General features: G+C 47.8%; 23 non-coding genes across 23 annotated transcripts; 4 read left to right on the forward strand and 19 right to left on the reverse strand.

Annotated features, from left to right (window-relative positions):
- The first annotated feature begins 410 nt into the window (after positions 1-410).
- On the forward strand, positions 411-483 carry trnaa-agc (transfer RNA alanine (anticodon AGC)). Its single transcript has one exon. It is a non-coding gene; the product is annotated as a tRNA-Ala (tRNA).
- An 857-nt stretch (positions 484-1,340) lies between these two features.
- trnaq-uug (transfer RNA glutamine (anticodon UUG)) lies at positions 1,341-1,412 on the reverse strand. The gene has a single exon. It is a non-coding gene; the product is annotated as a tRNA-Gln (tRNA).
- A 135-nt stretch (positions 1,413-1,547) lies between these two features.
- On the reverse strand, positions 1,548-1,620 carry trnaf-gaa (transfer RNA phenylalanine (anticodon GAA)). Its single transcript has one exon. It is a non-coding gene; the product is annotated as a tRNA-Phe (tRNA).
- Positions 1,621-1,726: 106 nt separating this feature from the next.
- trnai-aau (transfer RNA isoleucine (anticodon AAU)) lies at positions 1,727-1,800 on the reverse strand. The gene has a single exon. It is a non-coding gene; the product is annotated as a tRNA-Ile (tRNA).
- Positions 1,801-1,897: 97 nt separating this feature from the next.
- Positions 1,898-1,969, reverse strand: trnap-ugg (transfer RNA proline (anticodon UGG)). Its single transcript has one exon. It is a non-coding gene; the product is annotated as a tRNA-Pro (tRNA).
- Positions 1,970-2,905: 936 nt separating this feature from the next.
- On the forward strand, positions 2,906-2,978 carry trnaa-agc (transfer RNA alanine (anticodon AGC)). The gene has a single exon. It is a non-coding gene; the product is annotated as a tRNA-Ala (tRNA).
- Positions 2,979-3,835: 857 nt separating this feature from the next.
- trnaq-uug (transfer RNA glutamine (anticodon UUG)) lies at positions 3,836-3,907 on the reverse strand. The gene has a single exon. It is a non-coding gene; the product is annotated as a tRNA-Gln (tRNA).
- Positions 3,908-4,042: 135 nt separating this feature from the next.
- trnaf-gaa (transfer RNA phenylalanine (anticodon GAA)) lies at positions 4,043-4,115 on the reverse strand. The gene has a single exon. It is a non-coding gene; the product is annotated as a tRNA-Phe (tRNA).
- Positions 4,116-4,221: 106 nt separating this feature from the next.
- Positions 4,222-4,295, reverse strand: trnai-aau (transfer RNA isoleucine (anticodon AAU)). The gene has a single exon. It is a non-coding gene; the product is annotated as a tRNA-Ile (tRNA).
- Positions 4,296-4,392: 97 nt separating this feature from the next.
- trnap-ugg (transfer RNA proline (anticodon UGG)) lies at positions 4,393-4,464 on the reverse strand. The gene has a single exon. It is a non-coding gene; the product is annotated as a tRNA-Pro (tRNA).
- Positions 4,465-6,330: 1,866 nt separating this feature from the next.
- Positions 6,331-6,402, reverse strand: trnaq-uug (transfer RNA glutamine (anticodon UUG)). The gene has a single exon. It is a non-coding gene; the product is annotated as a tRNA-Gln (tRNA).
- A 135-nt stretch (positions 6,403-6,537) lies between these two features.
- On the reverse strand, positions 6,538-6,610 carry trnaf-gaa (transfer RNA phenylalanine (anticodon GAA)). The gene has a single exon. It is a non-coding gene; the product is annotated as a tRNA-Phe (tRNA).
- Positions 6,611-6,716: 106 nt separating this feature from the next.
- trnai-aau (transfer RNA isoleucine (anticodon AAU)) lies at positions 6,717-6,790 on the reverse strand. Its single transcript has one exon. It is a non-coding gene; the product is annotated as a tRNA-Ile (tRNA).
- Positions 6,791-6,887: 97 nt separating this feature from the next.
- On the reverse strand, positions 6,888-6,959 carry trnap-ugg (transfer RNA proline (anticodon UGG)). The gene has a single exon. It is a non-coding gene; the product is annotated as a tRNA-Pro (tRNA).
- A 936-nt stretch (positions 6,960-7,895) lies between these two features.
- On the forward strand, positions 7,896-7,968 carry trnaa-agc (transfer RNA alanine (anticodon AGC)). Its single transcript has one exon. It is a non-coding gene; the product is annotated as a tRNA-Ala (tRNA).
- An 857-nt stretch (positions 7,969-8,825) lies between these two features.
- On the reverse strand, positions 8,826-8,897 carry trnaq-uug (transfer RNA glutamine (anticodon UUG)). The gene has a single exon. It is a non-coding gene; the product is annotated as a tRNA-Gln (tRNA).
- A 135-nt stretch (positions 8,898-9,032) lies between these two features.
- Positions 9,033-9,105, reverse strand: trnaf-gaa (transfer RNA phenylalanine (anticodon GAA)). The gene has a single exon. It is a non-coding gene; the product is annotated as a tRNA-Phe (tRNA).
- A 106-nt stretch (positions 9,106-9,211) lies between these two features.
- Positions 9,212-9,285, reverse strand: trnai-aau (transfer RNA isoleucine (anticodon AAU)). Its single transcript has one exon. It is a non-coding gene; the product is annotated as a tRNA-Ile (tRNA).
- Positions 9,286-9,382: 97 nt separating this feature from the next.
- trnap-ugg (transfer RNA proline (anticodon UGG)) lies at positions 9,383-9,454 on the reverse strand. The gene has a single exon. It is a non-coding gene; the product is annotated as a tRNA-Pro (tRNA).
- A 1,913-nt stretch (positions 9,455-11,367) lies between these two features.
- On the reverse strand, positions 11,368-11,440 carry trnaf-gaa (transfer RNA phenylalanine (anticodon GAA)). The gene has a single exon. It is a non-coding gene; the product is annotated as a tRNA-Phe (tRNA).
- A 106-nt stretch (positions 11,441-11,546) lies between these two features.
- trnai-aau (transfer RNA isoleucine (anticodon AAU)) lies at positions 11,547-11,620 on the reverse strand. Its single transcript has one exon. It is a non-coding gene; the product is annotated as a tRNA-Ile (tRNA).
- Positions 11,621-11,717: 97 nt separating this feature from the next.
- trnap-ugg (transfer RNA proline (anticodon UGG)) lies at positions 11,718-11,789 on the reverse strand. Its single transcript has one exon. It is a non-coding gene; the product is annotated as a tRNA-Pro (tRNA).
- Positions 11,790-12,725: 936 nt separating this feature from the next.
- trnaa-agc (transfer RNA alanine (anticodon AGC)) lies at positions 12,726-12,798 on the forward strand. Its single transcript has one exon. It is a non-coding gene; the product is annotated as a tRNA-Ala (tRNA).
- Positions 12,799-12,806: the final 8 nt, after the last annotated feature.

A 12,806-nucleotide genomic window follows, 5' to 3' on the forward strand; every position in this document is an offset into this window, starting at 1 on the left:
GCAATGAACACTGTGTAGGGACCATGTCAATCGCAAGGAGCTCACTTCTAATGAGCTGATTATCCAAATCAGGTGTGCTAACAAAGAGAGACATGCAAAATATGCAGACCTTTGGGGAGCGAGGACTGGAATGGAGAACCGCTTCCTTATTCTTTAAGTCAGTGTGAGAAAAAGAGGTGAGAAGTTGTCTGCGTGACCCGAGTGATGCAAGGTGGTCTGCATAATACAAGAATCCGCACATGCATACTGGCGTAACAAGACCGAGAAGGTCCTTTAACACAAAAGCTAAATCTCTTTGTTAATTCGACAACACAATCGCGGCCAGTGCAAAGGTGCAAGCCCAGAGGAGGGACGGCCTCTTTGCATCAAGCCGGTCATTCGCAGCTATGCTCGTCATTCTTGAAAGGCCAGGGGAATTAGCTCAAATGGTAGAGCGCTCGCTTAGCATGCGAGAGGTAGCGGGATCGATGCCCGCATTCTCCAAGTTGGCTCCTGCCCTTTTACTCACACATCCCTAAATCAGTGGTTTTCAACCCTTTCCTGGAGGCATCCCTGCCCTGCACATTTTGCATTTCCCCTCATCTAACACACCAGTTTCAAATCATCAGCTCATTAATAGAGACTGCAAGACCTGATTTGGGTGTGTCTAATAAGGGAGACATACGAAATGTTCAGGACAGGGTTGCCTCCAGGAAAGGTTTGAAAACCATTGCCCTAAAGAGACCGACTGAGCACTGACGCAATGCTGCGACACTCCCACGTTAGCTTTTTTTGGGGCTCACAGCTGCCAAAAAGTATTTCAGACATGGTCCTGTGCAAATTGGTTGCAAAACATTGCCATTTTACACACAGTTCCCTAAAGCAGTGGTTTTCAAACCTGTCCTGGAGGCACCCCTGCCCTACACATTTTGAATGTTTCCCTCATCTATCACACCTGTTTCAAATCATCAACTCTTTTATAGAGACCGCAAGACCTTATTTGGGTGTGTCTAATAAGGCAGACAATCAAACTGTGCAGGGCAGGGGTGCCTCCAGGACAGGTTTGAGAACCAGTGCCCTAAAGAGACCGACTGGGCATCGATGCAATGCTGCCACAGTCTCTACGTTAGTTAATTTTTTTGGACTCAAAGCTGCCAAAAAGTATTTCAGACATGGTCCTGCGCAAATTGGTTGCAAAAAGTGGTCCCACCGCGATTTAAACTCGGATCACTGGATTCAGAGTGCTAACCATTACACCATGAAACCTTACCTGGAGCAGCCGTTGCTCACAGGGCCACAAAGACTGTCACCAGTGACAACCTAGTGCTGTTTTTATATTTTCCTGCGGCAAGAAAGCACACAGGTTCCACCGAGATTCGAACTCAGATCGCTGGATTCAAAGCCCAGAGTGCTGACCATTACACCATGGAACCGAAACTGCTTGTTTGGTGGCCAACTGGGAAACAGATAGCTCCGTGGCAGTGGGGAAGCAGTTATACAGAGAAGTTGGAACCCAGTGATTTTTGGTCACTGGCCCGCCTCAAAAAACGGAAAAGAGTGGGAGATTTTGCCGAAACCCGGGATCGAACCAGGGACCTTTAGATCTTCAGTCTAACGCTCTCCCAACTGAGCTATTTCGGCCACTACAAGCTCCTGCTTAGCAAGCAGGGATTTCAGTGAGATCACCCTACTCTTTGTCACAGGAGAAGAGCAGAGCAGAGATGAGCCCCCAGACAATAAAAACAGCTGGCCAGTACGGGGATCGAACCCGCGACCTTGGCGTTATTAGCACCACGCTCTAACCATCTGAGCTAACCGGCCTCCCTTAGCCATCTGTCTCTACCCGATTGAATAAAAAACTGCCTCAATGTTAGTGAACGCAATGAGACAACAAAGCTTCACGTTTTATCCCGACCAAGGGCTCGTCCGGGATTTGAACCCGGGACCTCTCGCACCCAAAGCGAGAATCATACCCCTAGACCAACGAGCCTTCCTGTGCTGTGCTGAGAAAAAAGAGCTAGTGCAGCATCAATACAAGAAGGAACATGAACTAACGTGGAAGCAATCAAAGACCTCGAGACAGTGTTAAAGGCTAACGAACGCAAGTTGGCCTCTTAACTGACCTAAAAATGTGGCTGTATCTAACATGTAGAGGGATGTTAGGGAGGACAGCTGAAACTGTCAGATGTCACTTAGACCAGCGGTTCTCAATTCCAGTCCTCGAGCCCCCTGCTCTTCAGATTTTGTATGTTTCTCGTATAGCTTCAGACATTTGTTCCATTCAAACGTAAGTGCCCTGAGAAGTGGACATCACATGACATCCCTCCGTGATTCAAGTTCAGAGCGTATGTGTACGTTCAGTTCAAAGTGACTAACACAGAGGTGTACAGAGGTATACAGAGGTATATGATGTCACACTTGTCCATGTGTGAAGACGTTGCGCAGCGCAAATCCGTGAACCAATGTTCCAAAGTGAAGTAAACTTCGACGGATTTCCCCTGCTCAGGGAGTGGGGAGCAATGAACACTGTGTAGGGACCATGTCAATCGCAAGGAGCTCACTTCTAATGAGCTGATTATCCAAATCAGGTGTGCTAACAAAGAGAGACATGCAAAATATGCAGACCTTTGGGGAGCGAGGACTGGAATGGAGAACCGCTTCCTTATTCTTTAAGTCAGTGTGAGAAAAAGAGGTGAGAAGTTGTCTGCGTGACCCGAGTGATGCAAGGTGGTCTGCATAATACAAGAATCCGCACATGCATACTGGCGTAACAAGACCGAGAAGGTCCTTTAACACAAAAGCTAAATCTCTTTGTTAATTCGACAACACAATCGCGGCCAGTGCAAAGGTGCAAGCCCAGAGGAGGGACGGCCTCTTTGCATCAAGCCGGTCATTCGCAGCTATGCTCGTCATTCTTGAAAGGCCAGGGGAATTAGCTCAAATGGTAGAGCGCTCGCTTAGCATGCGAGAGGTAGCGGGATCGATGCCCGCATTCTCCAAGTTGGCTCCTGCCCTTTTACTCACACATCCCTAAATCAGTGGTTTTCAACCCTTTCCTGGAGGCATCCCTGCCCTGCACATTTTGCATTTCCCCTCATCTAACACACCAGTTTCAAATCATCAGCTCATTAATAGAGACTGCAAGACCTGATTTGGGTGTGTCTAATAAGGGAGACATACGAAATGTTCAGGACAGGGTTGCCTCCAGGAAAGGTTTGAAAACCATTGCCCTAAAGAGACCGACTGAGCACTGACGCAATGCTGCGACACTCCCACGTTAGCTTTTTTTGGGGCTCACAGCTGCCAAAAAGTATTTCAGACATGGTCCTGTGCAAATTGGTTGCAAAACATTGCCATTTTACACACAGTTCCCTAAAGCAGTGGTTTTCAAACCTGTCCTGGAGGCACCCCTGCCCTACACATTTTGAATGTTTCCCTCATCTATCACACCTGTTTCAAATCATCAACTCTTTTATAGAGACCGTAAGACCTTATTTGGGTGTGTCTAATAAGGCAGACAATCAAACTGTGCAGGGCAGGGGTGCCTCCAGGACAGGTTTGAGAACCAGTGCCCTAAAGAGACCGACTGGGCATCGATGCAATGCTGCCACAGTCTCTACGTTAGTTAATTTTTTTGGACTCAAAGCTGCCAAAAAGTATTTCAGACATGGTCCTGCGCAAATTGGTTGCAAAAAGTGGTCCCACCACGATTTAAACTCGGATCACTGGATTCAGAGTGCTAACCATTACACCATGAAACCTTACCTGGAGCAGCCGTTGCTCACAGGGCCACAAAGACTGTCACCAGTGACAACCTAGTGCTGTTTTTATCTTTTCCTGCGGCAAGAAAGCACACAGGTTCCACCGAGATTCGAACTCAGATCGCTGGATTCAAAGCCCAGAGTGCTGACCATTACACCATGGAACCGAAACTGCTTGTTTGGTGGCCAACTGGGAAACAGATAGCTCCGTGGCAGTGGGGAAGCAGTTATACAGAGAAGTTGGAACCCAGTGATTTTTGGTCACTGGCCCGCCTCAAAAAACGGAAAAGAGTGGGAGATTTTGCCGAAACCCGGGATCGAACCAGGGACCTTTAGATCTTCAGTCTAACGCTCTCCCAACTGAGCTATTTCGGCCACAACAAGCTCCTGCTTAGCAAGCAGGGATTTCAGTGAGATCACCCTACTCTTTGTCACAGGAGAAGAGCAGAGCAGAGATGAGCCCCCAGACAATAAAAACAGCTGGCCAGTACGGGGATCGAACCCGCGACCTTGGCGTTATTAGCACCACGCTCTAACCATCTGAGCTAACCGGCCTCCCTTAGCCATCTTTTTCTACCCGATTGAATAAAAAACTGCCTCAATGTTAGTGAACGCAATGAGACAACAAAGCTTCACGTTTTATCCCGACCAAGGGCTCGTCCGGGATTTGAACCCGAGACCTCTCGCACCCAAAGCGAGAATCATACCCCTAGACCAACGAGCCTTCCTGTGCTGTGCCGAGAAAAAAGAGCTAGTGCAGCATCAATAAAAGAAGGAACATGAACTAACGTGGAAGCAATCAAAGACCTCGAGACAGTGTTAAAGGCTAACGAACGCAAGTTGGCCTCTTAACTGACCTAAAAATGTGGCTGTATCTAACATGTAGAGGGATGTTAGGGAGGACAGCTGAAACTGTCAGATGTCACTTAGACCAGCGGTTCTCAATTCCAGTCCTCGAGCCCCCTGCTCTTCAGATTTTGTATGTTTCTCGTATAGCTTCAGACATTTGTTCCATTCAAACGTAAGTGCCCTGAGAAGTGGACATCACATGACATCCCTCCGTGATTCAAGTTCAGAGCGTATGTGTACGTTCAGTTCAAAGTGACTAACACAGAGGTGTACAGAGGTATACAGAGGTATATGATGTCACACTTGTCCATGTGTGAAGACGTTGCGCAGCGCAAATCCGTGAACCAATGTTCCAAAGTGAAGTAAACTTCGACGGATTTCCCCTGCTCAGGGAGTGGGGAGCAATGAACACTGTGTAGGGACCATGTCAATCGCAAGGAGCTCACTTCTAATGAGCTGATTATCCAAATCAGGTGTGCTAACAAAGAGAGACATGCAAAATATGCAGACCTTTGGGGAGCGAGGACTGGAATGGAGAACCGCTTCCTTATTCTTTAAGTCAGTGTGAGAAAAAGAGGTGAGAAGTTGTCTGCGTGACCCGAGTGATGCAAGGTGGTCTGCATAATACAAGAATCCGCACATGCATACTGGCGTAACAAGACCGAGAAGGTCCTTTAACACAAAAGCTAAATCTCTTTGTTAATTCGACAACACAATCGCGGCCAGTGCAAAGGTGCAAGCCCAGAGGAGGGACGGCCTCTTTGCATCAAGCCGGTCATTCGCAGCTATGCTCGTCATTCTTGAAAGGCCAGGGGAATTAGCTCAAATGGTAGAGCGCTCGCTTAGCATGCGAGAGGTAGCGGGATCGATGCCTGCATTCTCCAAGTTGGCTCCTGCCCTTTTACTCACACATCCCTAAATCAGTGGTTTTCAACCCTTTCCTGGAGGCATCCCTGCCCTGCACATTTTGCATTTCCCCTCATCTAACACACCAGTTTCAAATCATCAGCTCATTAATAGAGACTGCAAGACCTGATTTGGGTGTGTCTAATAAGGGAGACATACGAAATGTTCAGGACAGGGTTGCCTCCAGGAAAGGTTTGAAAACCATTGCCCTAAAGAGACCGACTGAGCACTGACGCAATGCTGCGACACTCCCACGTTAGCTTTTTTTGGGGCTCACAGCTGCCAAAAAGTATTTCAGACATGGTCCTGTGCAAATTGGTTGCAAAACATTGCCATTTTACACACAGTTCCCTAAAGCAGTGGTTTTCAAATCTGTCCTGGAGGCACCCCTGCCCTACACATTTTGAATGTTTCCCTCATCTATCACACCTGTTTCAAATCATCAACTCTTTTATAGAGACCGCAAGACCTTATTTGGGTGTGTCTAATAAGGCAGACAATCAAACTGTGCAGGGCAGGGGTGCCTCCAGGACAGGTTTGAGAACCAGTGCCCTAAAGAGACCGACTGGGCATCGATGCAATGCTGCCACAGTCTCTACGTTAGTTAATTTTTTTGGACTCAAAGCTGCCAAAAAGTATTTCAGACATGGTCCTGCGCAAATTGGTTGCAAAAAGTGGTCCCACCACGATTTAAACTCGGATCACTGGATTCAGAGTGCTAACCATTACACCATGAAACCTTACCTGGAGCAGCCGTTGCTCACAGGGCCACAAAGACTGTCACCAGTGACAACCTAGTGCTGTTTTTATCTTTTCCTGCGGCAAGAAAGCACACAGGTTCCACCGAGATTCGAACTCAGATCGCTGGATTCAAAGCCCAGAGTGCTGACCATTACACCATGGAACCGAAACTGCTTGTTTGGTGGCCAACTGGGAAACAGATAGCTCCGTGGCATTGGGGAAGCAGTTATACAGAGAAGTTGGAACCCAGTGATTTTTGGTCACTGGCCCGCCTCAAAAAACGGAAAAGAGTGGGAGATTTTGCCGAAACCCGGGATCGAACCAGGGACCTTTAGATCTTCAGTCTAACGCTCTCCCAACTGAGCTATTTCGGCCACTACAAGCTCCTGCTTAGCAAGCAGGGATTTCAGTGAGATCACCCTACTCTTTGTCACAGGAGAAGAGCAGAGCAGAGATGAGCCCCCAGACAATAAAAACAGCTGGCCAGTACGGGGATCGAACCCGCGACCTTGGCGTTATTAGCACCACGCTCTAACCATCTGAGCTAACCGGCCTCCCTTAGCCATCTGTCTCTACCCGATTGAATAAAAAACTGCCTCAATGTTAGTGAACGCAATGAGACAACAAAGCTTCACGTTTTATCCCGACCAAGGGCTCGTCCGGGATTTGAACCCGGCACCTCTTGCACCCAAAGCGAGAATCATACCCCTAGACCAACGAGCCTTCCTGTGCTGGGCCGAGAAAAAAGAGCTAGTGCAGCATCAATAAAAGAAGGAACATGAACTAACGTGGAAGCAATCAAAGACCTCGAGACAGTGTTAAAGGCTAACGAACGCAAGTTGGCCTCTTAACTGACCTAAAAATGTGGCTGTATCTAACATGTAGAGGGATGTTAGGGAGGACAGCTGAAACTGTCAGATGTCACTTAGACCAGCGGTTCTCAATTCCAGTCCTCGAGCCCCCTGCTCTTCAGATTTTGTATGTTTCTCGTATAGCTTCAGACATTTTTTCCATTCAAACGTAAGTGCCCTGAGAAGTGGACATCACATGACATCCCTCCGTGATTCAAGTTCAGAGCGTATGTGTACGTTCAGTTCAAAGTGACTAACACAGAGGTGTACAGAGGTATACAGAGGTATATGATGTCACACTTGTCCATGTGTGAAGACGTTGCGCAGCGCAAATCCGTGAACCAATGTTCCAAAGTGAAGTAAACTTCGACGGATTTCCCCTGCTCAGGGAGTGGGGAGCAATGAACACTGTGTAGGGACCATGTCAATCGCAAGGAGCTCACTTCTAATGAGCTGATTATCCAAATCAGGTGTGCTAACAAAGAGAGACATGCAAAATATGCAGACCTTTGGGGAGCGAGGACTGGAATGGAGAACCGCTTCCTTATTCTTTAAGTCAGTGTGAGAAAAAGAGGTGAGAAGTTGTCTGCGTGACCCGAGTGATGCAAGGTGGTCTGCATAATACAAGAATCCGCACATGCATACTGGCGTAACAAGACCGAGAAGGTCCTTTAACACAAAAGCTAAATCTCTTTGTTAATTCGACAACACAATCGCGGCCAGTGCAAAGGTGCAAGTCCAGAGGAGGGACGGCCTCTTTGCATCAAGCCGGTCATTCGCAGCTATGCTCGTCATTCTTGAAAGGCCAGGGGAATTAGCTCAAATGGTAGAGCGCTCGCTTAGCATGCGAGAGGTAGCGGGATCGATGCCCGCATTCTCCAAGTTGGCTCCTGCCCTTTTACTCACACATCCCTAAATCAGTGGTTTTCCACCCTTTCCTGGAGGCATCCCTGCCCTGCACATTTTGCATTTCCCCTCATCTAACACACCAGTTTCAAATCATCAGCTCATTAATAGAGACTGCAAGACCTGATTTGGGTGTGTCTAATAAGGGAGACATACGAAATGTTCAGGACAGGGTTGCCTCCAGGAAAGGTTTGAAAACCATTGCCCTAAAGAGACCGACTGAGCACTGACGCAATGCTGCGACACTCCCACGTTAGCTTTTTTTGGGGCTCACAGCTGCCAAAAAGTATTTCAGACATGGTCCTGTGCAAATTGGTTGCAAAACATTGCCATTTTACACACAGTTCCCTAAAGCAGTGGTTTTCAAACCTGTCCTGGAGGCACCCCTGCCCTACACATTTTGAATGTTTCCCTCATCTATCACACCTGTTTCAAATCATCAACTCTTTTATAGAGACCGCAAGACCTTATTTGGGTGTGTCTAATAAGGCAGACAATCAAACTGTGCAGGGCAGGGGTGCCTCCAGGACAGGTTTGAGAACCAGTGCCCTAAAGAGACCGACTGGGCATCGATGCAATGCTGCCACAGTCTCTACGTTAGTTAATTTTTTTGGACTCAAAGCTGCCAAAAAGTATTTCAGACATGGTCCTGCGCAAATTGGTTGCAAAAAGTGGTCCCACCGCGATTTGAACTCGGATCACTGGATTCAGAGTGCTAACCATTACACCATGAAACCTTACCTGGAGCAGCCGTTGCTCACAGGGCCACAAAGACTGTCACCAGTGACAACCTAGTGCTGTTTTTATCTTTTCCTGCGGCAAGAAAGCACACAGGTTCCACCGAGATTCGAACTCAGATCGCTGGATTCAAAGCCCAGAGTGCTGACCATTACACCATGGAACCGAAACTGCTTGTTTGGTGGCCAACTGGGAAACAGATAGCTCCGTGGCAGTGGGGAAGCAGTTATACAGAGAAGTTGGAACCCAGTGATTTTTGGTCACTGGCCCGCCTCAAAAAACGGAAAAGAGTGGGAGATTTTGCCGAAACCCGGGATCGAACCAGGGACCTTTAGATCTTCAGTCTAACGCTCTCCCAACTGAGCTATTTCGGCCACAACAAGCTCCTGCTTAGCAAGCAGGGATTTCAGTGAGATCACCCTACTCTTTGTCACAGGAGAAGAGCAGAGCAGAGATGAGCCCACAGACAATAAAAACAGCTGGCCATTACGGGGATCGAAACCGCGACCTTGGCGTTATTAGCACCACGCTCTAACCATCTGAGCTAACCGGCCTCCCTTAGCCATCTGTCTCTACCCGATTGAATAAAAAACTGCCTCAATGTTAGTGAACGCAATGAGACAACAAAGCTTCACGTTTTATCCCGACCAAGGGCTCGTCCGGGATTTGAACCCGGGACCTCTCGCACCCAAAGCGAGAATCATACCCCTAGACCAACGAGCCTTCCTGTGCTGGGCCGAGAAAAAAGAGCTAGTGCAGCATCAATAAAAGAAGGAACATGAACTAACGTGGAAGCAATCAAAGACCTCGAGACAGTGTTAAAGGCTAACGAACGCAAGTTGGCCTCTTAACTGACCTAAAAATGTGGCTGTATCTAACATGTAGAGGGATGTTAGGGAGGACAGCTGAAACTGTCAGATGTCACTTAGACCAGCGGTTCTCAATTCCAGTCCTCGAGCCCCCTGCTCTTCAGATTTTGTATGTTTCTCGTATAGCTTCAGACATTTGTTCCATTCAAACGTAAGTGCCCTGAGAAGTGGACATCACATGACATCCCTCCGTGATTCAAGTTCAGAGCGTATGTGTACGTTCAGTTCAAAGTGACTAACACAGAGGTGTACAGAGGTATACAGAGGTATATGATGTCACACTTGTCCATGTGTGAAGACGTTGCGCAGCGCAAATCCGTGAACCAATGTTCCAAAGTGAAGTAAACTTCGACGGATTTCCCCTGCTCAGGGAGTGGGGAGCAATGAACACTGTGTAGGGACCATGTCAATCGCAAGGAGCTCACTTCTAATGAGCTGATTATCCAAATCAGGTGTGCTAACAAAGAGAGACATGCAAAATATGCAGACCTTTGGGGAGCGAGGACTGGAATGGAGAACCGCTTCCTTATTCTTTAAGTCAGTGTGAGAAAAAGAGGTGAGAAGTTGTCTGCGTGACCCGAGTGATGCAAGGTGGTCTGCATAATACAAGAATCCGCACATGCATACTGGCGTAACAAGACCGAGAAGGTCCTTTAACACAAAAGCTAAATCTCTTTGTTAATTCGACAACACAATCGCGGCCAGTGCAAAGGTGCAAGCCCAGAGGAGGGACGGCCTCTTTGCATCAAGCCGGTCATTCGCAGCTATGCTCGTCATTCTTGAAAGGCCAGGGGAATTAGCTCAAATGGTAGAGCGCTCGCTTAGCATGCGAGAGGTAGCGGGATCGATGCCTGCATTCTCCAAGTTGGCTCCTGCCCTTTTACTCACACATCCCTAAATCAGTGGTTTTCAACCCTTTCCTGGAGGCATCCCTGCCCTGCACATTTTGCATTTCCCCTCATCTAACACACCAGTTTCAAATCATCAGCTCATTAATAGAGACTGCAAGACCTGATTTGGGTGTGTCTAATAAGGGAGACATACGAAATGTTCAGGACAGGGTTGCCTCCAGGAAAGGTTTGAAAACCATTGCCCTAAAGAGACCGACTGAGCACTGACGCAATGCTGCGACACTCCCACGTTAGCTTTTTTTGGGGCTCACAGCTGCCAAAAAGTATTTCAGACATGGTCCTGTGCAAATTGGTTGCAAAACATTGCCATTTTACACACAGTTCCCTAAAGCAGTGGTTTTCAAATCTGTCCTGGAGGCACCCCTGCCCTACACATTTTGAATGTTTCCCTCATCTATCACACCTGTTTCAAATCATCAACTCTTTTATAGAGACCGCAAGACCTTATTTGGGTGTGTCTAATAAGGCAGACAATCAAACTGTGCAGGGCAGGGGTGCCTCCAGGACAGGTTTGAGAACCAGTGCCCTAAAGAGACCGACTGGGCATCGATGCAATGCTGCCACAGTCTCTACGTTAGTTAATTTTTTTGGACTCAAAGCTGCCAAAAAGTATTTCAGACATGGTCCTGCGCAAATTGGTTGCAAAAAGTGGTCCCACCACGATTTAAACTCGGATCACTGGATTCAAAGCCCAGAGTGCTGACCATTACACCATGGAACCGAAACTGCTTGTTTGGTGGCCAACTGGGAAACAGATAGCTCCGTGGCAGTGGGGAAGCAGTTATACAGAGAAGTTGGAACCCAGTGATTTTTGGTCACTGGCCCGCCTCAAAAAACGGAAAAGAGTGGGAGATTTTGCCGAAACCCGGGATCGAACAAGGGACCTTTAGAACTTCAGTCTAACGCTCTCCCAACTGAGCTATTTCGGCCACAACAAGCTCCTGCTTAGCAAGCAGGGATTTCAGTGAGATCACCCTACTCTTTGTCACAGGAGAATAGCAGAGCAGAGATGAGCCCCCAGACAATAAAAACAGCTGGCCAGTACGGGGATCGAACCCGCGACCTTGGCGTTATTAGCACCACGCTCTAACCATCTGAGCTAACCGGCCTCCCTTAGCCATCTGTCTCTACCCGATTGAATAAAAAACTGCCTCAATGTTAGTGAACGCAATGAGACAACAAAGCTTCACGTTTTATCCCGACCAAGGACTCGTCCGGGATTTGAACCCGGGACCTCTCGCACCCAAAGCGAGAATCATACCCCTAGACCAACGAGCCTTCCTGTGCTTGGCCGAGAAAAAAGAGCTAGTGCAGCATCAATAAAAGAAGGAACATGAACTAACGTGGAAGCAATCAAAGACCTCGAGACAGTGTTAAAGGCTAACGAACGCAAGTTGGCCTCTTAACTGACCTAAAAATGTGGCTGTATCTAACATGTAGAGGGATGTTAGGGAGGACAGCTGAAACTGTCAAATGTCACTTAGACCAGCGGTTCTCAATTCCAGTCCTCGAGCCCCCTGCTCTTCAGATTTTGTATGTTTCTCGTATAGCTTCAGACATTTGTTCCATTCAAACGTAAGTACCCTGAGAAGTGGACATCACATGACATCCCTCCGTGATTCAAGTTCAGAGCGTATGTGTACGTTCAGTTCAAAGTGACTAACACAGAGGTGTACAGAGGTATACAGAGGTATATGATGTCACACTTGTCCATGTGTGAAGACGTTGCGCAGCGCAAATCCGTGAACCAATGTTCCAAAGTGAAGTAAACTTCGACGGATTTCCCCTGCTCAGGGAGTGGGGAGCAATGAACACTGTGTAGGGACCATGTCAATCGCAAGGAGCTCACTTCTAATGAGCTGATTATCCAAATCAGGTGTGCTAACAAAGAGAGACATGCAAAATATGCAGACCTTTGGGGAGCGAGGACTGGAATGGAGAACCGCTTCCTTATTCTTTAAGTCAGTGTGAGAAAAAGAGGTGAGAAGTTGTCTGCGTGACCCGAGTGATGCAAGGTGGTCTGCATAATACAAGAATCCGCACATGCATACTGGCGTAACAAGACCGAGAAGGTCCTTTAACACAAAAGCTAAATCTCTTTGTTAATTCGACAACACAATCGCGGCCAGTGCAAAGGTGCAAGCCCAGAGGAGGGACGGCCTCTTTGCATCAAGCCGGTCATTCGCAGCTATGCTCGTCATTCTTGAAAGGCCAGGGGAATTAGCTCAAATGGTAGAGCGCTCGCTTAGCATGCGAGAGGTAGCGGGATCGATGCCCGCATTCTCCAAGTTGGCT

Source organism: Carassius gibelio, chromosome B10 (assembly GCF_023724105.1).
Source record: "Carassius gibelio isolate Cgi1373 ecotype wild population from Czech Republic chromosome B10, carGib1.2-hapl.c, whole genome shotgun sequence".
NCBI classification, from domain to species: domain Eukaryota; kingdom Metazoa; phylum Chordata; class Actinopteri; order Cypriniformes; family Cyprinidae; genus Carassius; species Carassius gibelio.